The sequence below is a fragment of the Ziziphus jujuba genome, chromosome 10, assembly GCF_031755915.1.
Source record: "Ziziphus jujuba cultivar Dongzao chromosome 10, ASM3175591v1".
Classification (NCBI taxonomy): domain Eukaryota; kingdom Viridiplantae; phylum Streptophyta; class Magnoliopsida; order Rosales; family Rhamnaceae; genus Ziziphus; species Ziziphus jujuba.
The window spans coordinates 8,667,113-8,692,660 of NC_083388.1; the positions used below are offsets into that span (position 1 = coordinate 8,667,113).

The 25,548-nt window shown below is 31.8% G+C and overlaps 1 pseudogene; it reads right to left on the minus strand.

Annotated features, from left to right (window-relative positions):
* Positions 1-2,894: 2,894 nt before the first annotated feature.
* LOC132799196 (tropinone reductase homolog At2g29170-like) overlaps positions 2,895-25,548 on the minus strand; it is a 28,304-nt pseudogene continuing 5,650 nt past the window's right edge.

The following is a 25,548-nucleotide window of genomic DNA, read 5'->3' on the forward strand; positions in this document are numbered from 1 at the left end:
AAAAATTGAAAAAAAAAATATTAGTGGAAATTACCATAATACTACCATAATAAGAAAAGTTAGGGTAATGTTATGGCAAATTTAATGGATAATACCAATAGAGGCATGTAGATGCAATCTTTTCTTGCTCAATTTGAATCTCTATATGAGTTTAATAATCTTTCTAAAATTTGATGAATATTTTTAAAATTCTGTGAATATTATGGTGAGTATTTTGGAAATGTCAACATATATTATTGAAATTTTGACCAAATTATGAAGTAATTGACATGAAACTATATTGATAAAAATTTTCGTGTCAAAATTTTTGAAAGAAATTATGATTTTTTTTTTAATAACTTAAATATTCTATCAACTTAATGAAAGAAATGAAATTTTTTGAAATATCGTGCAAATTTTTTATATTTGAAACCTTACCAAGCAACTATATATTTATATATATATATATATATATATATATATATTTATACATATTCAGGACAACAAACACAGAGATGAGAGAGAGATGTGCATTATTAATTCTCTTACGAGAGAAAGCTAGCACACATACTCATATAACACAGTATATTCTCATAGGAAACTACATGCCTCCACATCAATGTGGGCACATTCCTCTCATGTGTCAAAGTTATGGCAGGTTCCATCCTTACCGTACAATCACCAGTCTATTCAAATTTTGTAATCAATCAAACTTAGTTTGCATGATCCCACTAATTAAAGCATAATTAATTAATTATGAAATCCACCATATAATATAGATAAATAAAACTTTCACATATAATCAAAGTAAGGAGAAATACTTCCACACTCATGTGGAGGCAAGTCCTTTTATATCTACCACGACAACTAATGCCCATACTTCTGTAATACCCTACAGTCAATGCCATGTTTTTTTTTTGTTTTTTTACCCTTTCACATGTATAGGAAAAATGAAAGTTATAATAATAGTTTCATGATCCTGCTCATATCAAGTTGGTAAATAAGATGATGGTGTTAGACAGGGAGATGAGAGCTGTGGGAATAAGATGATGGTGTTAGAGTGATTGAGATTGTGGGAATGATATAAAAATATGGGTTTCAAGGGAAAAGAAGAGGAAGAAGTAGCCCTAGTTTTTATCTCCGAATTTCTTCCACTTTCCATCATAATTTTCAAGAAGCTAGTCAGGCTTAGGGTAATGAAATACAGAAGTTTAGTTTTAGAAGGTTTGACTAATCCAAAAAGAAATTATTCTTCTTATTCTTTTTTCTTGAGAGAATTCTTATTTTTGTCAGTTCATGGTCTCACTAATTTTCTCATATAAACTTCATTTTTTTTTTTCTGTGTGCACATTTTGTTTACTGAAAAGTTTTTGAAAAACTCGAAGTGTAAATATTTGGTTTCTATTCGAACTTTCTAAACCTATATAAAAAACTCTTATGTTTTCATTATGATTTACAAAAAATTGATAAGAAATTTGAGTTTATAGGTATAAAAAACTTTTTTGCTTCCTATGGTATTCAAGCGGTTTGTGATTGGAAAATTTATGTATTGATTTGTTTTAGTCGGTGTTATAAGTACATAAATATACATATATATACATATATATATATATATATATATATATGTATATGTATATGTATATCAAGGGTTCAATCGACTAGAGGGCATTACAGGAATATGAGCATTAATTGCTCCGGCAGAAACTATTGCTTCAGGGGGAAGTAACGCCTCCCAAAAAAATTAAAAGCATAAATGTTACAAAGTGGGAGATAAGGTAGAAGATTACAGAAAAATAATGTTTAACTACGATGTTTGTTGTTAATTTTTTTTTTTTTCTTACCCCAAAAAATAAATGATCTGACTATTGAGAGCATGGGCGGATCTAGCTTATGCCCCCCTCATCAATTTTTTTTAATATATTTTATACGTTTTTGTCTTTTATAAATATTTCTTTAAGAATAATAAATAATACCATGTAGTCCCTATAGAATAATGTTACTTCTCAATTTTTATTTTTAATTTTATATGAAGTTTTGTGTTCTTTATATTATAAAATATTCTTTTGAAAAATGTAAAATTGTTTTACAACATTATTCAATGAAGTTCATTTCAATTTGTTCAAAAATTGTAGCAATAGATCCTAATTTGAAATTCATTAAACTTTATAAAATACTTAGTTATTAGTTTAATGTAACAACTTATTTTACCATCACTTTAAAAAATATCTTTTACCATTCAACTGTGCCCCTAAACAAACTTTCTGGATCCGCCACTAATTAAGAGTAATATATTGGAGCCCCTATACATACTGTTTTCAATTATAGTCTGTATTTTAGTTTTGTTTCACATAGCATAATCATCCTCGACTTCTAAACAAAAGAATATATGCAGAAAGTGGGAAAAAATGAAATGAATGAAATAGAAACTATATATCAAATTTATATTAGGGGTAGGATAGCTTTGACTTTTGGTCCCTTTAGAAAAATAAAAGGAAAATAAAAGTGGTTTCTAAAGGTACAGTGGACCAGAGGTACCTAATGTTAAAAGGCAAAATGATTTCTTTGTTGTTATTCTCATGGAAACTTGCAAGAAATATAGATATCACCTAATATGGAAGAAGAGAAACAATGGAGTTCATGAATCAGATTCTATTAAGTGAAGAAAATATAGAATTTAGTATACTACCCAGCAAATATGAAGAAATAATTTGTCTGTCTTGGAATATTACATAGTGCTTTGCTTATTATGCATATTGGTTTTGGTTCTACTCTTTTTGGACTGGTACAATAATTCAGAACTAGAATCATGAACTCATGGTTCTATTTTGAATACACATTCAAGGAAGGAAGAAACCATTCACTGTCACTCCTCCATCAACACAAATAGTCTGTCCAGTTATGTAAGAGGCTGCAGGTCAGCATAGAAATGCTACCAACGACGAAACCTCTTTTGGCTCTCCAACACGGCCAGCTGGAGTCCGGGAATTCACAAGTTTGATAAATTCTTCGTTGTTCATTTCCTGAAAGAATCAGAAAATCTCATGGAATAGTAAAAGAGAAAATGAACCAACCAGGCTAACTTAAAGCATAAGCAGTTGGGCTTGAACATTACCCGTTATCTCTACTAGACTAGATATCATATTTAGTGTAGCTATTTTGTCAAGATTTATGCATAGTCCATCACAAAATCATCTTATTTATGCGAAAAGAATCCTAAGGTATTTGAAAGGTACTAGTGATTTTGGTGTATGGTACAAGGATGGCATGAATGAAGCTTTGCTTGGTTATAGTGATAGTGATTGGGCTGGTTCTTTGGATGATAGCAAGAGCACATCAGGCTACATTTACACTCTTGGAAATGGTCCTTTCTCATGGAATTCCAAGAAGCAACCGTTGCACAAAGCACCGCGGAAGCTGAGTATATTGCTCGCTCAAGTTGTGCTAATCAAGGTGTTTGGCTTAGGAAATTATTGGAGGACTTGAGCTTGAAGCAAGAGGAAGCCATGATAATATTGTGTGACAATACTTCAGCAACAGTAATTGCACAAAATCCATTCCAACATGGGAGGACCAAGCACATACCGGTCAAGTATCATTCCTTAAGGGAATTTGAAGCAAGTGGTGAAGTGAAGTTGGAGTATGTGACTTCCGAGGAGAACTTGGCAGATATTTTCACCAAGCCATTGGGAAAGAAGAGATTTGAGATATTGAGAGGACTTCTCAATGTCTCATACAAAATTTCCAATGAGGAGTGTTGAAGTGTGGTAATTTTGCCATTTGATGGTGCATGCACCGGCTAACATGCACACCTTGATTGCTGTATTTGATGGGCCCAGTATGCAGAGTATGGATAAGTTTTGGAGCTATTTGGCCCATGATCTGGTTCCAGAACCTTCCTAGCTCTTGAAGCAATATTTATTGATGACCAAGGATGCCTTAAACCAAGTTTCATAAGCAGATACAAAGGGGAACTAAGTAAGTGAAGCTAGTTTGGTTGTTTACCCAAACTAGTTAAACAATAGAAATTTAGTTCAAACCATGTGCCACTTTTTACTATATTTGGAATAGACATGTTGCAGCTGGTTTTTACCTCTTTTGTGTATGAAAAGTTAAGTGTTGACCATTTTACTTTTTAAATTCCAAATGCTTTACTCATTTTGTAAGCTCACATGCTTGGCATGTGTGAACTAGTTGTAATTTCAAGCTTATATTGTTAAATGAATGAGATGGCTACACATCCAAGCCTCATTTTCAAAAACCAACATGGTACCCTTCTTCTCATCTTTTCTTCAACATCTTAGAACACTCTAGGAACCCTAAAAACCAAAAAACACCATATCCAAAACCAAAAAACACAACTCACACACAATCATTCCTAAAAGCATCACCAAAAGCTTGCTTTTTGCTAACACTTCAATCTAGTTTGCTCTTGGTCATAACCTTCACACCCCAACAAAATCAATCACATGCTTTAAAACTAATTTTGCAACATGATTAATGAGCAAACAGAGACATTGCCTTTTGTTGCAGAATATATGGATCCGATGTTTATTGATACCACACCAGAAATAAAGCACACAAAGACAACAGAGCCTGCTCCTGAAGCTTTCAGAAGAGGATTTGCAAGTTGGCACATGTGGTAAGCAGATTCGAGATTTGTTTTCATGAGAAATGAGAAATCTTCAGCTGTGAAGTCTAGGGTCGGTTTGGTTATGTTGGTTCCCACATTGTTTATCTACAGCATGAATAAAATGTAAGACAATCACATTTAAGGCTTATAAGGATATTGAATTCTTTCTGGAGATGTTGTATGATGGAGATTTTTTTAATGGAAAAGCAATAAATTCTAACATTTAAGCAAAGTTAAAGCAAGGTAATTCATGAAAAGAACAATAATTCATGCCTTACTTTTTTATAGTTTTGATTCACAACGAGCCACCAAGAATGGACTTTGTTTTTTATTAGTAAGCTTTTTGTTTTAAAGTTACCAAAGCCTAGTTTGAACCCAGGTTGAGTAAAAGTATGGGAATGGTATTAGCCATCCCAAAGGAACCAACTTGGTTGACCCAATACAAGTCTTGTTTATATTCTGTATCAAAGTAAAAGTTAAGATTTTGGCTCTAAAAATATTTCTAAAATACAATCTAAACAATTTGTTTTTAGATGCTAACCTCTTAGAAATGACACTTTTTCCATAATTTATATGTAACAAGAATACTAACCACTAAGTATGCTGTAAATAAAGATACAAAGAAAAAACATACAACGATGTGAAGTTTTCCATTAAACAGAGACAAAACTTTGTTTATCAACTCCTCTCTATCTGCGAGAGAAACTAAATCACAGATGGATCCAAACACTTGAAATTTCTTCATCTCCCATTCATGTAAGCATTGATTAAGATGATCTCACTACAAAAAAAATGGGAATTAGTGACTAAGCCATCAGTGATGCAAAAATAATTGTCACTGTAACGTCCCGTCCTGAAATATATCGGAAATTTCTCAAGTTGACCGTCGTTGACCGAGAAGGGTCAAATTTTGACTTTTTGACTCGGTAAGAATTCTAGATTGACCGAGGCACCATTGCGAAGTATGCATCGAACCGAGTTCGTGACTAGTAGCACGTCAAAAATGGAACTACGGTTTGAAAGTTATGAGTAAAACAAGTTGAGGTCCGAACTGTCCGAGCATGCCAGAGTTGACTTTTTATTCTTATAAAATTGAGTTTTGACTTATGTATGGTTGTGAAGTACTTGTCCATATGAGCTCGTAGACTAGTGGCATACCCGATTTGGACATGTGGTTGAAAAGTTACGGACCTCTGAAGTTTTTCTGAGACAGCTATTACTATTCATCAATCTGTGAGTGTGCGTGAACAGAGATGCCACGTGTAGCATTATAAAGGGTGCCATGTGTCACGACAAGGAAATACCACATTTTAGACAATTAAATATTATATTATATTATTATTTGAATATTATTTTATATATTTATTTATTTATTTTCTTTTTCTTTTCTTTTCCACTAAGTGCGAAAATACCCACGGGACTTTCTCCTTCCTTTCTTCTTCTTCTTCTTCTTCTTTCTTCTTCTCTTTTCCTCCCGTCGGTCCCTCTCTCAGTCTGCATCTCTTCTGGCCATCAGACGGCCACATGCACCAGGCGACGGGATGGCCCACAGCTAGGCGAGCCCAACTATCGAATCTCCGGTAAGTTGGTTGATGGACGCACTGGGATCGGTGCCCAAAACTGGTGACCCGTGTCCTCCCTGTTGGCTGGTTTTCCGGTGGCTACCGGCCATGTGACCGGTCCTTTCCCATGAATTTGGGCCCCCTAAGTCTGTTTCCAAGCTCGGATTGGATCAAATCTTGCTCATTCTCTAGATATGACAAGAGCCCATTTGCCAGTAACTTCACGGTAGGATTCTGGCGACCTCCAGCGTCGGTTGAACTAATTGAAGGTATATTCTTAATGCACTCATCATAAGCTTCAAATTGGTAGCTAGAATGTGAATTATAGTTGAATATTTAGAAAGTTGCCATTGATGAAGCTAAGTTATGTTTATGCTGAAATTGGACTGAAATGGAACAAGTTTTTACTAATTGTTGCTACAATTAAGTTGTTGATGATTGTTGGGAGTTAAAGAAATGATTAATTTGAATTAATTGTCAAAACAATGAAAAATCCCAAATTTGCAGTTTAGGCCATATGGGTTCATCTTGTATTTTATCAAATTAAGGTGGACAATGTTGATAATATTAAACAGAAGGTGTGAGGATCGTTATAGATTTTTGTGAGTTTACTAGTATGTTGATTGGAATTATTATATGAAAATTATAGTTAGCATGTGTATAGAGTGATATATATATATACACGTACTGTGAATATGTGATGCATATATGCATGTATATTCATATATATATATATATATATATATCGTTAAAGTTTTGGGTATATATATATATATATATGGAGGTGTGTGATTTTTATATGCAAATATATATATATATATATATATATATATATATATATATATATATATATATATGTGGATTATATAAATTTGAAAGGAAGTATTTAATCCAACGGTGTTTATGAGATTTTGATATTTGAAAATATATGATTTATTGGATAGTATTTAATCTTATGTATTTAACTATATATAACTTTTTATATGACTTCACTAATAATATTTTTGATATAAATTAAATTGAAGGTTTGAGGAATTGATTATATTGACTTGTTGTGATCAAAATTATATTTATGGAATTTTGTGAATTTGATAAAAGTGCATAAATTTAAATGTATTTTATAAAAAATTCAAATTTTATAATATTATATAAAATTTAATAGGAATAATCAACTAAATAAACAACCAATTATACCTTTAATCATTCATGTCCGTCCACACCACCCATTTATTACCATACATTTCAAATATTGTGTTACAAAATATACCGATGCATAATATAGGAAGAAAAGTAAAACAATCATCACATCAACAACAATAATAATAATAGCAATCGTTTTCATGATAAAAATAGTACTAATATCATCTATCATATTTACTCGAAGGTAATCACTTGTCCAAGGACTATCACATAATCACAGCTGTCCCAAGGACTATCTCACCTGCCCAAAGACTACCACTTATCCAAGGATTATTATACTTGCCCAATGGCTATCTTTCTTGTTCGTAGGCTGTGATCACAGCTGTCCAAGGACTATCTCACCTGCCCAAAGACTACCACTTATCCAAGGACTATTATACTTGCCCAATGGCTATTTTTCTTGTCTGTAGGCTGTGATACTTGTCCGGATTATATCATATGATGATGATAATAATAAACTAAAAATAAAAATAAAATTAATAATCATAATGATGATGATAATATTAGTAATAATGAAAATAATTGTAAACATAATTATGATAAATAATAAATGTAATATTAATAACAAAAATAATATTAATGATAGTAATGACAATAAAAGTAATTAAGTATAATGTTAGAAACTCAGGTTATGAATAGATAGAATAGTACGAGGTCAAATAATATTTTAAAATTCAAAATATATTATTGAATACACACTCGTATCAGGGGTACAAACGATACCCTAGAACATGCTGCGCAATCCATGATTCCAGCTGTCGCAGGCACACTACTACTAATACAGTCCGAAGTGGTTGCCAAGATTGGCCGTCCAATCCCATGGACTCGTAGGCAACATAATTATGAGACTAGCTCTTCATGGACCACATCGGATCGCTGTCCCCATACGGTATGATACATACAAATATAAATTATGTATATATATATATATATACAAAGGATACTTGATGCACATACTATATACCAGTAGTGTCCTACGATGCCCAGCGTCCCGAAGCACCATCTGACGGGGAGGTTATAGATGGAAAAACAGCACCCAGGCCGCTCTAGGGTCCCAGCAGTGCCGATGCTAAAAACTCAATCCCGGCCACAGAGGGGGGCGACTATGGCCAATATCAAACTTGCCTGCCCACGGTCCGATGACAACCACGGGAGAGTATAAACCTACACACTCATCACACTCCACCAGCGCGCTACTCACATCCATAACTACAAAACACTAGTACTGTATGGTGCATCGAAAATCGATAAGATTTATAATATTATTATAGTCACTGAATGGATAAAACAACGACCGGTATTTATTCGCAGAAATGATAGTAATAGATACGTGATTGACCTCTTATGGTGACCATAAACTTGGTCACAAATAGCAATTTTCACTGACCAAAAATTATTTGGTAGTTAAAAAGGCAGGGTGGGAAGCTTTCCTGCCTCTTTTTTTTTTTGTGGGAACATGAAGTTTCAACGACCAACCAATGTTGGTGACTCAAAGTATTTATCAGGGACCAACATATTGATCACTAATAAAAAAAGCTAAAAAAATTTGTAAGGAAAAATAGCAAATAATGTTATTGCAAGGCATTCCACGACCAAATTATTTTGGGTCATCAAATGTTATATTTGTGACTGAAATATTGGTCACTAAAGACAATTTAAAATAATAAAAGATAAAAACAAGTTTTATAATAGGTTTACTTTAATGCCGTCAGCGACCAACTATGTTTGCTGAGTAAATGAAATGGCAGGAAACCATCCGCGTGCTTTTCCATTTTGGCGGGAAGGAGAACCTAGACTAAATGTAAGAAAAAGAAACATGAAATTCATAATTTAATGGTTTGAGCTACCATGCCAATGGCTATTAAATAGGTCCAAACGGTGTTAATAATAATATTAATAAAATAATCCACAATGAGCAAGTTTTTATTTACAAAAATAATTTTTGAAGTTTAAAAATCTTTAGATCTTATACAAAATATTGAAATTTTAATTTTCATATAAAACCATATCTACAAATTGAATTAAATGCTTAAAAAAATATTGAAATTTTAATTTTCTTATAAAACCATATCTACAAATTGAATTAAATGCTACAATTTGACTAAAAAAAAGTTTAATTAAAAATATCAAAATGATATCCAACAGTAATAAAAAAATTTTAATTTGCAGCAATAAATTATTAAATAGCAACAATAAAAGATTTAGTATCTTACAAATGATTTTGAAAATAAAGTTTTTCAATTAATAAGTGATGAAGAGATTTTCTAAAAATTTTCCATTTGAAAATTTTAAAGTAATTGTTCAATTTCTTTTTCCTTCATTCACTATATTATATTTTTTAAGTAATCATTTTTAAAAAGAAATATTTACTTAAAAAAAAAAAACAGATTTTATAATTTTTTTAGATTTAATTACATATATAGTCACCAACCCTTCTAATTTGTACATAAGTACTTACTTGACATTTTTTTCAATATTCTTGGATGAAATTCGTTATGCACTAATGATAATAGGCAATAGAGTTTAGGGTAAAATGATAAGAAAAAAATTTAAAATCAAAGTGTGAATCATGGTATACTCAACCACCTTGTTTAAATTGATGTTTCTTAATAATTCTATACTTGATTAAATTTGTGTGAAGTAATTATATTAACCACTGTTCACACATACAATTTTGGTTAACAATTGACACTCTATATATAACTAATAACATTATTATATGAATATTTTATATTGAAGCATTTATCATATAAAATATCAAAATTGATTTTTCTTTTAAAAAAAAAACATTAAATGTTTACAACCAAATTGCAAATACATCCTTTTTAGGTGAAAAGCTAAAACTAGTGGATGGTTTGATAACTCTCCATATATACCCATAGATCATTTTATTTATTTTTTGTATTTTTGGTTACAATCCCCATAAAACCCTATAGATGATAAAATTGCACCGGCCCTATTTCCTTTCTAAAACTCTCTCCAAGAGTTCTTTGGATTGTCTCACCTCTCTAACCTTCTCGTTGCATCTATGACTGCTTCGATTGGCATCTCTCTCAAGCTCCATCTCCAGTGTGTTTCCGTTCCTAATTTCTCTTTGTGCTTTTTCTTTTCTCTGTTTCTTCATTTTTCCCTGAGGTTCTCATTCCATGAAATGTAGGTGAAGTATGGGTTAGTTCTTTGTTACGTATGAAAAAGAGTCAACTAGATTTAATGAGCCAATAAAGGAAGGATTGAAGGATTTATTAGGGATGTGAGAGGAAGCAAATCTGTGCTTGGTAAGAGACATAGAGACATCTATAACTTCTTCTTTTTTTCCCTCTATGTTTGCTGTGGTGTTTTGTGAGAGATAGGTATATTGAGTGAGAGGAGTCTTTGTTCCTATATGTTATTGGTTTTTAGCAGTGTGGTTGATATTTTCAAACAATAAAGTTCTAGAAATTTTTCCCACGCGTTAAGAAATAATTGAAATTTTATCTTTTTTCCTATGTTCTTAACATAATGTAATTAGTCTTCATGGATTGGAAAGTTCTTAAACTGCTCAGTTGCTTTTGAAAAAAACACAAGCATCGTAATTTGATAGCTTGGGATTTTTTGTTTTTGAGAGATACTGAACCAAAATGTAAAAAAATTAAAAAAGAAAAAAAGAAAAAAAGAAAGAAAGGAAAAAAAAAAAAAGGGTAACCGAAAATGGGAAAAAAACTTGAGGTAGAGAAGTAAATAAGGTTTTCCAACCGATAAACAAATAAGATAGTTTATGAGCTTTTTACTATATTTTGGTTTTTTGGATTGGGACTTTTAAGAACTTCTAAATTGCTGAATGTTGAATATGGAGTCTATAATCTGTCTAGTAATAAACCCATAACATAGCAAAATCTAAATGAATATCAATATATAATATTATTGCATATTGGGAATTGAATGGACAAATCAAATTAGAATAACACCTGTTGAATATATATAACTAATTGTCTAATTATTATTGATGATCACCTTGCGTCGGTATTGATGCGAACCCGCCCGAGCTCGCACCGATAACTCACTGGGGTACTGATCCGATATGGATGAAGACTGGACCGATCACCAAGGCTCAAGCTAAGAGGTTTAAGGATAACCTTGCTGCCTTTATCCAGAAAGTAATTCATTCTCAAAAGGGCTTGTCCATACCTGAAGATAAAAGACCTATTTTGAGTATCCAAGTGGTGGAGGCTGAAACATCAGATACCCATACATCGGACATTTTATATCGGACACCCTTGCCTCGGACATCTGATCTCAGACTTCGAACATCGGAGCCTTGTCTCGGACATCTAACCTCGGACTTCTGACATCGGATGTAACTTAGCTCTAACAAACATCAGTTAGCTCGGACAGACATAAATTAGCTCGGACCGACATCAGTTATCTCGGACAGACATAAGTTAGCTCGGACAGACATAAGTTAGGTCAGACATCAGGCAGACATAAGTTAGCTCGGACATCAGACATAAGTTAGCTTAGTTGTCAAACTAGTCAACTCATTTTCTGATTTGCATTTAACTTTTCTTTTTGGGGTTTTTATTTATTTATTTTCTGGACAAATAACTTTAGGAAGGTTTTTATTTTATTCTTTCCATTGTAAATTAATTAATTTCTAATTTAATATAAAAGAATTAATTAATCAAACTTAGATTAGGAAAGGAAGTATAGTTTCGGCCAACTAGGTTTTTTTATGTGTGTGGCTGGTTTTTCCTAGGGTTTTTAGGGTTAATTTTGTTTCTTTCAAAGCCTATTTAAAGGTTTATTTTTCAATAAGAATTAACTTTGATTTGATTAAGAAAATACTTGTGAGATTAACTATCTCTTTGTTCTTTGAGAACACCTAAAACACCATTAGAGAATTGGTTGTTTTAGCTTGACTTATCAATAGGTTTTCCATCCCCTATTGTGGCATCGACATTATACTAAGGTTTCTAACCACAGGTTAGTTAGGGGTTGAGGTCCATTCCATTAGAACTTGAACTTAATTGAGATCCGGGCTAATATAATGCGGGTTTAGGAACAGGTCGTCCTAGGTTCGTATCAGGCATAGTACATAATTTGGGGAGATTGGAATAATGATGGCATCCTCCATCTATATAGATGTATATACATATATAAATATGTGGGTTTGAGAAATAGAATAAAAAGGGACTATAACATTTCCACAGGATCAGTGGTGATTGCTTCATTTATGCATTATACATGTATATATATATATATACGTATAACAAAAGAATTGAATGATTTGTATTATTGACAATATCTATCCCTTAGATATAATATTGATATTATTTTTTATGCTTGCAGGATAGTAATATAGGGGAAACAAATATTGCCAAAATATTACTTTAAATATGCCACCTAAGAGATCAAGATATGTACCAGGAAGAGAGACTTTGGTTCCTAGGAGGTCTCTTAGGACGACTCCAGTACAAAAAGAGACTTTGGTCCCTAGGAGGACACCATCACAAAGATAAAATTTGGTTCCTAGGAGGTCTCCTAGGACAACAGCATCATCTAAAAGGACTCCATCACCTATGGAGACACCATCCCCTAGAGGTCGACAACCTATGCAAACACCAGATCATTGCATAACACCAACGCCTGGTGAGACATCAATACCTAGTGGTCCAGAGTTGTGGAAACACCAATTCCAAACATTACATCGTCTAGAGGTCATTCTATTATAGATCCTATAGATGAGAGTACGAAGATACACCTGTATCCACTGGTATGTTGGTAATCTATCATATATGTTTATTAATTGAGAATCTATATTACATAGTATTATTAATTCACATTATATCACTTTGTAGGTCTAACAAGGAAAAATACACGTGGCATTACTCGAGGATTGGAAATCCTTAAGACAATGGCATCCAATACTATACTTCGCGTCGAAGTAAGCGATGGGGATATGCATGCATATGGTGACCATTGTTCTCCCTTTTCCAATCAGATTGGCATTGCTGTGTGTAACTTTGTTTCACCAAGATTGAAGGGATGGAAATATGCTTCTGATGATGAAAGGAAAATTGTCTACAAACATATTACTGTGAGTAAAACTTAGACTCATATCATTAATATACCATATCAGTATTATAAAAACTAACAAGGTTTTATTTTCTTTCTGTGTATAAGGATCGGTTTGACATTGATCTGAATGATCCTCAATGGATAGAGTTTGTTGAGAGGCATTGTCGTGATAGGTACAAAAACAATAGGAGTTATTGCAACAATCATTTCAAGCTGTGTAAGATGCAAGGCAAAGACCCATTGCAATGTAGACCAAAAAGACTACGAAGTCAAGAAGATTGGGAGTGGTTGTGTGCTCATTTTGAGAGTCCAAAATTTTTGGTGAGTTAGAACTATTTAAACCGTTTCAAACTTTTTTTAAATTCATGTATATATCTATATCATATTCTAAACCATTTATTTTATATATGTAGAAACGTTCTAAAGCAAGGTAATGTAATAGGGCTAAAAGGCTATATAATCATCATGCTACAAGGGCAGCACTGGTTTGACATTCTTCAAAAATTAATGTAGTTATATTTGAGGATGGATTAGTATTTCTTTATTATTTTTCCATATTATGGTAAATTGTCGGTTCATAAAGTGCTTGGTAAGTGAAATTGCCAGTTGTATTAATATCTTTGATATCTTAGTGTTTACTAAGCAATTTTAAGGATAAACCTTTTGCTCACGCATCTTATGTCTATTGAAATTTAGTTGTCATTGGATGCTTTTGGATTTTTACTAGTTTTGGTCCTTTGACAGTTTATAATATATGTCATGTATCTATAGCAGAATTGGGTTTTAACTTAGAATTCCATGGCTTTAATGACTATTTAGTTTCATTGCCATGATAAAAAGAGAAAAAAGTGAAGCTAAAAGGGACATTTACTATTACTACTTTTGTTATTCCTACAAACTATTTATGCTTCAACTTTGTTGATATTGGATTTATACTTTCGTGTAGTTATAGTTCTTTGTGATTCTGTTGATTTGTTGTTACCTTTGTTTGTGAGTTGTTTGTAAGCTATCAATTCTGGTGATTCATTGGAATGCTGAATTGAAGTTGGAGATTATGATTATAATGTTATATAAGTGTCTATTTATACATATATATATATATACATACAGAAGGTTTAGTCCCAAATACAAAGGTGATAGTCACTTTGTCTAGGCAGGCAAGTAAAATTTTCTATCTTTTTGTTTTGAAGTCATCTCTAAATGACCCAATTGGTGAGATTGAGTTATTCAAAAGAACACACTGGACATAAAAAAAAAGGGTGGAATAATGTTATAGCTGAATCAAGATATGTAAGTTTTACTTACCATTCCTTAACTAGTTTGTCATTTTACTTATCACTCCTTATGAGATGGTTCGGCTACAAGAAGCACAAACGCAACAGATACAAGATGATGCTTCTCTTGATGATACTGCTGCACTGGTTTGTTTGACAGAATCTGACATTCTTGCACAAGTCCTAGGTAGAAATTCTGGATTCATTTCTGGTGTTGGACTAGCTCCAAGAAAGAGCTACAGTAAGCAGCTTAACCAACCTACCCCTCAGTTGGCTACAGAGTTTGAAGATTTCAAGGTTGAGGTAAAAAGACTTGCACAAGTTGTGGATCAACAGGCAGAACTCATTGCCAGATTTTCTGCGTTATTGGATGTGAGTTAGCATCCTTCAAGTTCCAGCCAGCCGCCGCCTCCGTCGTCACTGCCACCACCACCACCTACTGCAACAATGACTTGATGTTATGGTTTTTGCTTGTGATATGCATGGCATTAAAATTCACCTATACATAGTTTTTTGATAGTGTACATAGTTAGAATGCAAAATATTTGCATTCATAGGTGAATTTTTGGCACTATGCATGGTTATAGACATTTGCAATCACAAGTCTTTTTGCAAAGCATGTACAGTCACAAGTGCATTGTGACATTATAGGTAATGTTCAAAACATTAGAAATCAAGATGTGTATATGTATATATAGGCGTCTTTTGGTACACTACTTTATGTTTGTAGTGTAATTATATAAATGTATGCAATGACAAGTATATGTAGGCAAGGACACTACTTTATAATCCTATAACTATGACATAGATTTTGACTGAATTCGATACTATGCATTCTCCTTGGCAATACAATATTTAACTGCAATGTTTTAAGGTTTATGAGGTTAAATGAAATTGAGGACAAAAATGCAAACTTAAATAAGTAAATTAAGGATAAAAAATGCAAAATGAAAAATAGTTTGTGGGATTTCATCTCTCCTTTGAATGATTTTACTTCTTCTTTTTTTTAACATTTTATTGTTTTCAATAAGAAGAATAAACACATTGAGAAAAAAACAAAGCTTGTTTATATTAATGTTGTTTAAACTCGAGAGGAGGCAAGCTGCATTTTCTTTAATTCGTACTATTTCGACTTTTTTTTGTTTTTTTCACTAACTGTAATGTTATACTTATTGTTGAAGTAACTTATTTTTAATTTTTAATGTATTTTTTAACTGTTAACCTGCAAAATTATATGTAAATATATATATATATATATATAGATCTTTGTGCCTGAATGAATGCTTAACTTTTGACTATGATTTATAATAAACGTATTGTGAATTATTAATCGGTTCTATGCTAGCAAAAACACTTTTACTGTAAAATTAATTATTATTTGTCAAATCTTTTTGTTTTACTTAATATTGTTATCATTTTTTGTTTTCGCAAATTAGTGATACGATTATTACTAACATAACATAACAATTATTTATGATTATATATTTTCCATTTTAATAATTAATTAAAAATTTGCAAATTCTTACTCCCTTAATGATTAATTGTGAAAATTTATATTTATAAGTTGTTGGAAGATATTTTGATAATACAAATAGTGAAATCGAAAACGTCTAACATTCACGATCTTAGTGTAATTTTCTAACATCAAATTATAACAAACCGTATTACAAACCTTAAGGGCTTAGATGTATTATAGTATTGTTTTTATAAGTAACTATATGTTTATAGGGGAATGTACCGTGTACAAATTAGGGGTTCGACAAATATTGGCAATCCTTAACTGTTATTAGCTAATGGTAAATAACGCTTTTTTTATTAAAATATATAGTAAACATAATTATTTTTCAAAATTATAATATATTTAAAATAAAACAGTTTTCAACTATTGAATGATCCTTTAATTGCTAGTGCGATTTGTCAAACATATTTGTCAAGTATTTTTTTATAGAATCCGACCCTATATATATATAGTCCGCAATTTATTTAAGATACTATATGTCCCCATATAATTATTTATAAAATATGTGTTTATAGTTAGACATTAGATTTAACATGATAACGAAATCTATATGGTCGGAAAATTGCATAGAATCACAAACACTTTGGTTTTTTAGTACAATCACCAAAAATGGTTATTTTCTATTTAATTATTATGATTTTGATCCTTCTTTTTTTTTTTTTTCTTAAGGAACATTTGTTATATTATTATAGTTTTTATCATACAAAGAAAGATGTTAATTACATGCTAATCTACAAAGATAATTGTACATTTATATATATATATATATATATATTATCATTAGGTGTTTAAATTCAAACTCATGATCATGGTATATATTAAATAACTGCAAATGGACATAAACTTTGGTGGGAAGTTTTGCCGCCTATTTCCATATTTCCCACTTATTTCATTTTGCTAAAATCCTTATCCTTCCTTTATGTTTACGTTTTAGCCAAAGCAAATTCCCATTTGAAACATTTTGTGTGAGAAGTGTCCACCCCTCTCTGCAACCATTTCAACTAGTAATACTCTCAACCTTTCTCTCTTTTGTTTTCTTCTTTTCCAAATACATTTTTTGGTCTCTTCTGACCTCTGCTACCACCTATCAAATTTCGTCCAAGTCCACAATTTTGGTTGAATGAAGAAGTCATTCTTCGTATGTATTTTTACTTCGCTTGTAAGGTATTTTTGTACGTGAATGATTGGGTTTTATACATATCAAACGAAAGCAATTGGATTGAATAGCTGGATTGGGAAGTAGCTGGATGTGATGAGTTGAGAGGGAAAAGGTTCTTCATGACCTAAGGAAGGCATTCCTGGTAAGAGATATTTTCTTTCTGATTTTGTGGTGTCTTTCTGTAAATGACAGAGTTATAGTACTGTAAATATTGAAAAATATATCAGATTTTTGTTTTTGGGTTCATACCAAACTACATGATGAGTCACTAGGAAAACAAATATATGTAACCTGCATTCTTTGTTGGAACAACTTATAGCTTATTGCAACATATATAGGATTAGGTGAATACTTTTTGTTACTATGACTTATACAAATTACATTTTCAAATCCTATTTGGTTTTTATAATTTCTAAGCTTATATGTCATTTCTTGGAATTATGGTTTGGTTGTTCGTGGATGAGGTGGTTTTTTCCTTTTGACTTACCCTCCAATAAGATCGAAAAAAATAATTTATTATTATGGCAAAAACCATAAAAGTAGTGCATCTACATGAACTTGAGCCCAATAATCATGTGGCAGAGTAATTGAAATAACCAAATGCAGGGATACTTGCCAAACTCCAAATCAGCTTGTAAACCAAGTCAACATAGAAACATAATAATATTGTCCACATGCTATTTAAAATATTAGGTTGCAAGATAACTCTGTATCACAAAGTTTAGACATAACTTAATGCCTAGTAAGCTAGAAACTGCTATCCTTATTCTTTTTAAAGAAAGCATATGTAAGACATATAAGTTTTATATGATACAAAAATATATATTAGCATCTCTTGACATTGTGCTTCCACTACCTTACTGTTAGCTATAAAAAGGATCATGCTATAAGAAAACACACTGGACACAAGATCATTGTAGTTTTATCTTTATTATGATAAAGTAAAGTTGACAATCAATGTTAATTCTAGATGGCTATGAATATACTCCAAAAACAAATATTAGTGGAATAAATAATGCTTAGTATACTTATCATTGTTCTTTTTGTTGTTGTTTTTTAAATAGACAATTTCATGCCTTTGAGTATATGAATATTGCAATATCTATTCCCCTTTTGCTGTTTAACTAGCTTATTATTTTTTTAATTTCCTAGCCTTTAATGTTTTCTTGTTGTGTATTGAGACCCTTAGACCCATTTTAGCTTCAATATTGTACAAGTGAATTTATTTTAAGTGATTGATATATTATATTCTTGTAACTATATATACTATTGGTTTCTACTAGGACATTATGGATAAAAACTGGATATGGTGTCATGATAAGCTGTCAAATGAATACACAAACGGTGCTAAATCATTTATTAAATTGGCTAAACATCATTTAGATGAAGATAATAGGACTAGATGTCCTTGTCGATATTGTCGTAATGTGTATTTCCAAGATATAAGTGTAGTTGAACGACATTTATGGGTGAAAGGATTTTCACCAGATTATCGCAATTTGATTTATCATGGAGAGGCATTGAATTTTGAGGATATTGAAATAGGGTTTGAGGAAGATGATGAAGCTGTTGAAGATGATAGGGAAGAAGATGATAATGACTATATGATGGCAGCATTGCGAGATGCTGTAGGTGACATGGATATTGATGTAGATGCATATGAAGGTCACATTGGAGATCAAGATCATAGAAATAAGAAATTTGCAGGATTATTTGATGAAGTTGAAAGCGAGTTATATCCAGGATGTACAAAGTTCTCTGCAGTGACCTTTTTGGTCAAGTTAATGCATATAAAAGCTTTAAACCATTGGAGTAACAAGTCATTTAGTACGTTGCTTGAACTTCTCAATGAAGCACTTTCAGAGGATATTAAATTTCCAAAGTCTTATTATAAGGCAAAATGTACACTTCATGCACTTGGATTAGGATATGAAATGATTCATGCTTGTAAATGGGATTGCGCATTATTTTGGTAAGAATCAGCTGAATTGGATAAATGTCTCATATGTGCTGAACCAAGATACAAATTTCAAGGTACTGAGGGGAAAAGGATGCCTCAAAAGGTGCTTCGATATTTTCCTATTACTCCAAGATTGCAAAGATTATTCACATCTCGTCATACTGCTATTGATATGAGATGGCGCAAAGAGAAGATTCCTAACACAAATGGAGTATTGAGGCATCCAGTAGATGGGAAAGCATGGAAGCATTTTGATGAGCAATATTCGATATTTGCTATGGATCCTCGTAATGTCCGGCTAGGTATTGCCACTGATGGATTTAATCCTTTTGGTAATATAAGTACTTCATATAGCATGTGGCCAGTGATGTTAGTGCCTTATAACCTGCCACCTTAGAAGTGTAAGAAAGAGACTTTTTATATGATGTCACTATTAACACTAGGCCCAACAGCACCTGGAAAAGACATTGATGTGTACTTACGGCCTATGATTGATGAATTGAAAGATCTATGGACAAATGGTGTCACCACTAATGACATCTCTAAAAAGGAAAGGTTTACCATGCATGCAGCAATGTTATGGACAATACATGACTTTTCCAGCATATGAACACTTTCTGGATGGCGTACAAAAAGATACAAAGCATGTCCAACTTGCAATGAAGATACTTCTTCCCAAGCTTTAAGAAATAAGATTTGTTACATGGGACATCGTTGATATTTATCCATAAATCATGCATGGAGAAATAATCGACAATATGATGGAAAGCCTAAACGAAGGTTAGCTCTAAGAGAGTTTTCAGAAGCTGAAATATTACAACAGTTAGATAGGAAAATTGAGAGCAGACCGGGGAAACATCCTGACAATGTGGACAAAAAGAGAAAACGTACTGCCTGTGAATTAAATTGGACAAGTAAAAGCATATTTTTTGAACTAGAATATTAGTCTAAATTAAAATTTCGGCATAATTTGGATGTGATGCATATTGAGAAAAACATTTGTGATAATATGATTGGAACAATGTTGGACATCAAAGGTAAGTCAAAGGATACTGACAAGGCACGTATGGATTTAAAAGTTCTGAAAATTCAAAAAGAATTGCATTTAAAGAAACTGGTGGTAAAGTTTTGAAACCTGTGGCATGTTTTTCCTTAACAAGCGATGAAAAACATGACTTTTGTAAGTTTTTGAAGCCTGTCAAATTTTCAGATGGCTATGTTGCTAATATTTCAAAGAATGTGAACATAAGGATGGTAAGATATCAAGTTTGAAAACTCATGATAGTCATGTTCTCTTGCAGCAACTTTTTCCCGTGGGTTTAAGACCTTACATTAAGAAAGAGGTTTGTGCAACAATTATTGAAATGTGCATGTTCTTCCAAAAACTTTATGCGCGAACTCTATTTGTTTCACACTTTGATATGTTACAAGAAGGGATAATAGTTACATTGTGTAAGTTGGAAAGAATATTCCCTCCAGTCTTTTTTGGTATCATGGTTCATCTAGTAGTTCACCTACCATATGAGACAAAAATGGCAGGACCAATACATACTCGCTGGATGTATCCTTTTGAAAGGTACAACCTTTGGTTATTAAAGTTGATAACTCAATTAACGTTCTTTTATTATTATTGTTTTTTTTACTTTTTTCTAATTAATTTGATCTTTTTCATTCATTATTAGAGCTTTAGGAACATTGAAAAAATATGTGAGAAATAAAGCTCATCCAGAAGGTTCAATAGCAAAGGGTTATGTTGTCAATGAGGCATTAACTTATTGTTTAATGTACCTCATGGTATTGAAACTCGATTCAATCGGCCAGAATGTAATAAAGATGGTGAGAATCAGACTGCTTCGACTTTGTTAGTATTCACTCAACCTGTGAACTTGTTGGGGAAACCTCAATTTGTTGAACTGAAAGATGATGATTACAAAAAAGCTCGTTGGTATATCCTTTATAACTACTGTGAGTTGCAGCCATATATTGAGTAAGAACCAAAACTTATGTATTATTAGTTGAAGTTCAAAATATGTAAATTATAAATCCATACTTCTAATTAAATTACATTTTTACAGTGAGCACACCCAAATATTGCAAAACAGGGGTGTCACAAGTATTCTGCAAATACAAGAAAAGCAATTGCCACACTGGTTTGAAGAACAGGTATGTATTTATTAGTTATGAAAGGTAAAATTCAAGCTTGATATGTAAGTATTGTTTATTAATTAAAATTACATTTTCACAGATAAAATATTTGAGTGGATGTAAATATCCAATAGTAACTAATGAGTTGTACTTAATAGCATGTGGTCCTGATTATGGAATAAGATCATATAATGGACGTGTAGTAAATGGAGTTCGATATCGCATAAAAGTTCGTGATGATAGGCATGTGATACGAACCTAGGACGACCTGCTCCTAAACCCGTATTATATTAGCTCGGATCTCAATTAAGTTCAAGTTCTAATGGAATGGACCTCAACCCCTAACCAACCTGTGGTTAAAAACCTTGGTATAATGTAGACGCCACAATAGGGGATGGTAAACCTATTGATAAGTCAAGCTAAAACAACCAACTCTCTAATGGTGTTTTAGGTGTTCTCAAAGAACAAAGAGATAATTAATCTCACAAGTATTTTCTCAATCAAATCAAAGTTGTATTCTTATTGAAAAATAATCCTTTAAATAGGCTATAAAGCCACGAAATAAAACCCTAGAACATAAAGAAAATCGGCCACCACACATAAAGAAACCTAGTTGGCCGAAACTATACTTCCTTTCCTAATCTAAGTTTGATTAATTAATTCCTTTATATTAAATTAGGAATTAATTAATTTACAATGGAAAGAATAAAATAAAAACCTTCCTAAAGTTATTTGTCCATAAAATAAATAAATAAAATCCAAAAGGTAATGGTAGTTTCCTAAAACAAAAAGTAAAAACAAATTAGGAAACTAAAAATGCTAGCATTTTGATCAAGTTGACTTTGATCAATCTTTGACCTCTTTGAGCTTCAAATCAGCTTCTAGATGCTTTTTAGGATGCCAAATAAGCTGAATATGAAGTCCCACACGTTACCCATGCTTGGAAAAATAAGAAAAGGCTAATACAGTAAAATACAGTAAAGCCAGCAAGCAATACAGCAAATTTGGCCAAATTGTTGATGTTGTCCGTACAAGCCCTTTTTGATTGCATTTGAGGCTGATTTAACTTGATTCCATGACCTCTTAGGCATATGTATTGAACCCATAAAGCATTGGAACCATTTCATGCTTCCCGGACTCCAAAAATGTACCAAAATCGTCACCCGGGTCCGTATCGGCTTCCACCACTTGGATGCTTAGAATAGGCTTTGTATCTTCAAGTATGGACAAGCTCTGTTGAGATTGATTATCCCCTATATAAATACTCCCAGGTTGTCCTTAAATCTCTTAATTTGAGCTCTTGTGATTGGCCTAGTCTTCATCCGTGTCGAGTCAGCACCACAGTGGGTTATCAGTGGAGCGGGCTCGGGCTGAATCACATCAGCATGTCACTCAAAATTGTAGAATTTGGGTTGTAGGTGATCATGATGGTGAATCTTGTGACTTTTATGGGGTAATAGAAGGCATTCTTGTGTTAGACTATAGGTCCAAACACTCTGTTGTGCTTTTTAGATGTGCATGGTTTGACACGAATGTGAAAAAGAAAAAGATGATCAAAGAGTTTCAAATCACAAGCATTAATATCACTTCATATTGGTATAAGAACGATCCTTTTGTCCTTGCCTCACAAGCTAAACAAGTGTTTTATGCATATGATTACAAGATGGGTCAACATTGGAAAGTGGTTCGAAAGGTGCATCACCGTCATCTATGGGATTTTCCACACCAATTACATGAAGTTGATGATCATGGTGATTCATTTGAAGTTGATAAGTTGGATGCTTATCAAGAAAATGATTCAATGGACATTCAAATTTTATTTGAATCAATTGATATTGAACATCGTAATTGTGAAGATATTAAACCAATAGAAATTAATTTGAAGAGTGCAACAAACTATGAAGATGCAGATAGTGAGGCAGAGAGTGAAGATTTTGAAGATATAGATAGTGGTGCAGAGAGTGGTGTAGAGAGTGAAGATTATGAAGATGCAGATACTGGCACAAAGAGTGAAGATAATGGGGACTACAATGAGGAAACCAACAATGATAGTGAAGATGAGTTTTTAAGTAATGGTGCAAGCGGTGAGGATATTGACTCATTTGCATAAATAACTATATATATATATATATATATATATATATATATATATATATATATATATATATATATATTTTTTTTTTTTTTTTTCTTTTCCATTTCTCAGTTTCCTATGTAATGATTTCTGTTCATGTTAAAGATGATCATGCTCCATTTCAAACTAATTTAATATAACTATATGTTGCCTTTTTAATATAGCTTACTAGCATATATATATATATATATATATTAAGTCCAGAATGTTCATATTTTCAGCTAATAATTCTTTTTTGTTTTTATTGTCATCACTTTACATATACTCTTATTTTTTAAAGTTTTATCACAATATGAATATATTGCACCATCTTATCACCTTGGACAAGCACATAATGAGAAAAATGAGTACATTTTTTTTTTTTTATTGCAATTGATTACCTCTACAATGCCGATCATGATCCTAACAGGATATTTCTTAAAGTGTATCAGGAGGATTAGATATATAAATATATATATATATTTGTTTTTTTCCAATTCATGATAGTATTTAGAGTAATAGTGATTCCATTTCCTTCAATGTTTTACCTTATGCAAGTTATTTTTAGATTGAGAATTACTTGTATATTTATGCAGAGTTTGTTTTGATTGAAAATTAATTATGTATTTTCTGATCGAATTTATGCTCAATCATGAATGCTATTGGCTTAATAAAAAATCTTTTATTGGTGAAATTATCATTGCATTTTTTAGAGTCTATCTTTTTTTCCTAAATTTTATTATTGCCTCTATTTGTCAAATATTCACAAATGCATTTAGTGTTCTTGGAGAATTTCAATGGAAGTGAGGGATATTAATTATAGAGTACTATTGGAGCTTAATCAATTATGCACATTTTTTTCCCCAATGTCAATCAATTAGTAATTTATTTCGTTTGTATTTTGTCCTCAATTTTTTTAATGTTCTTTTATATTTAAGAATGAGATGGTATGATTACAACAAACATGCGTGGATACAATTTATGGTACGACTATAATAATAAGCATGGATATGGGTGCGTGCTTTTCAAATTACATTGTAGCATCTCACAAGTATAAATTATATTGTTTGCTTTATTCATATTATATACAGATGCTTTTTCTTCTTTAATATTTTGTGTTTGCAATGTAAATATAGTGTGATATCAATTTCATGTATGTCATGAAATTTATAATAATATAATCAGTTTTATACTTTTTGGTTAAACATATAATTGAAATTCTATAATATTATTATTATTTATTAACATGCATAAGCATAATTCACTACCAATCTGTTGGTTGCTCAAATTATATTTCACCAACCAATTCAATGGATACCAAAATAAAGGTTTACAAAACCCAATATTGGTAATTGATAATGCCATTTCTATAAATGAATATGGTTGCTGAAACATCTTTTCACTTCATTAATTGTTATTGACCAATTCTCAGTCACTAAAAAAGGGATACAGTGACTAACATTTTGGTCATTAAAATGCATTTCAAATTGGCAATGATTATTATTAACCATAACATTCGTTAGTGAAAAGTTCCTCGATGACCAAATAATAGTTACAGAGCAATAAATTTTGCCACCAAATGTAACTAGACAATATACCGATAATTTTAGTGACCATTACAATGTGTCATGAAAATACTATTTCAGGACCAAACAATTAGTCGTTGAAACTAAATTTATGCGACCAATTACATTGCTACTAAAACCATATTTTTGCAACCAACTACGTGGTTGTTCAACAACTATTTCGATCACTAGAGCATTTTGTCATTGAAGATAGTTTTTAGTGACCACCATTTTGACCATGAAGATTTTAATAATTGGTCCCATAATATTTTTGGTTACCAAGTTATAAGTTTTTAATGACCAAAGTATATGCTTAAAGTGACCATAAATAGTCACCAACACAGCATTGAGTGACCAACTATTGGTCGCTCATATTTTCTTATTGGTT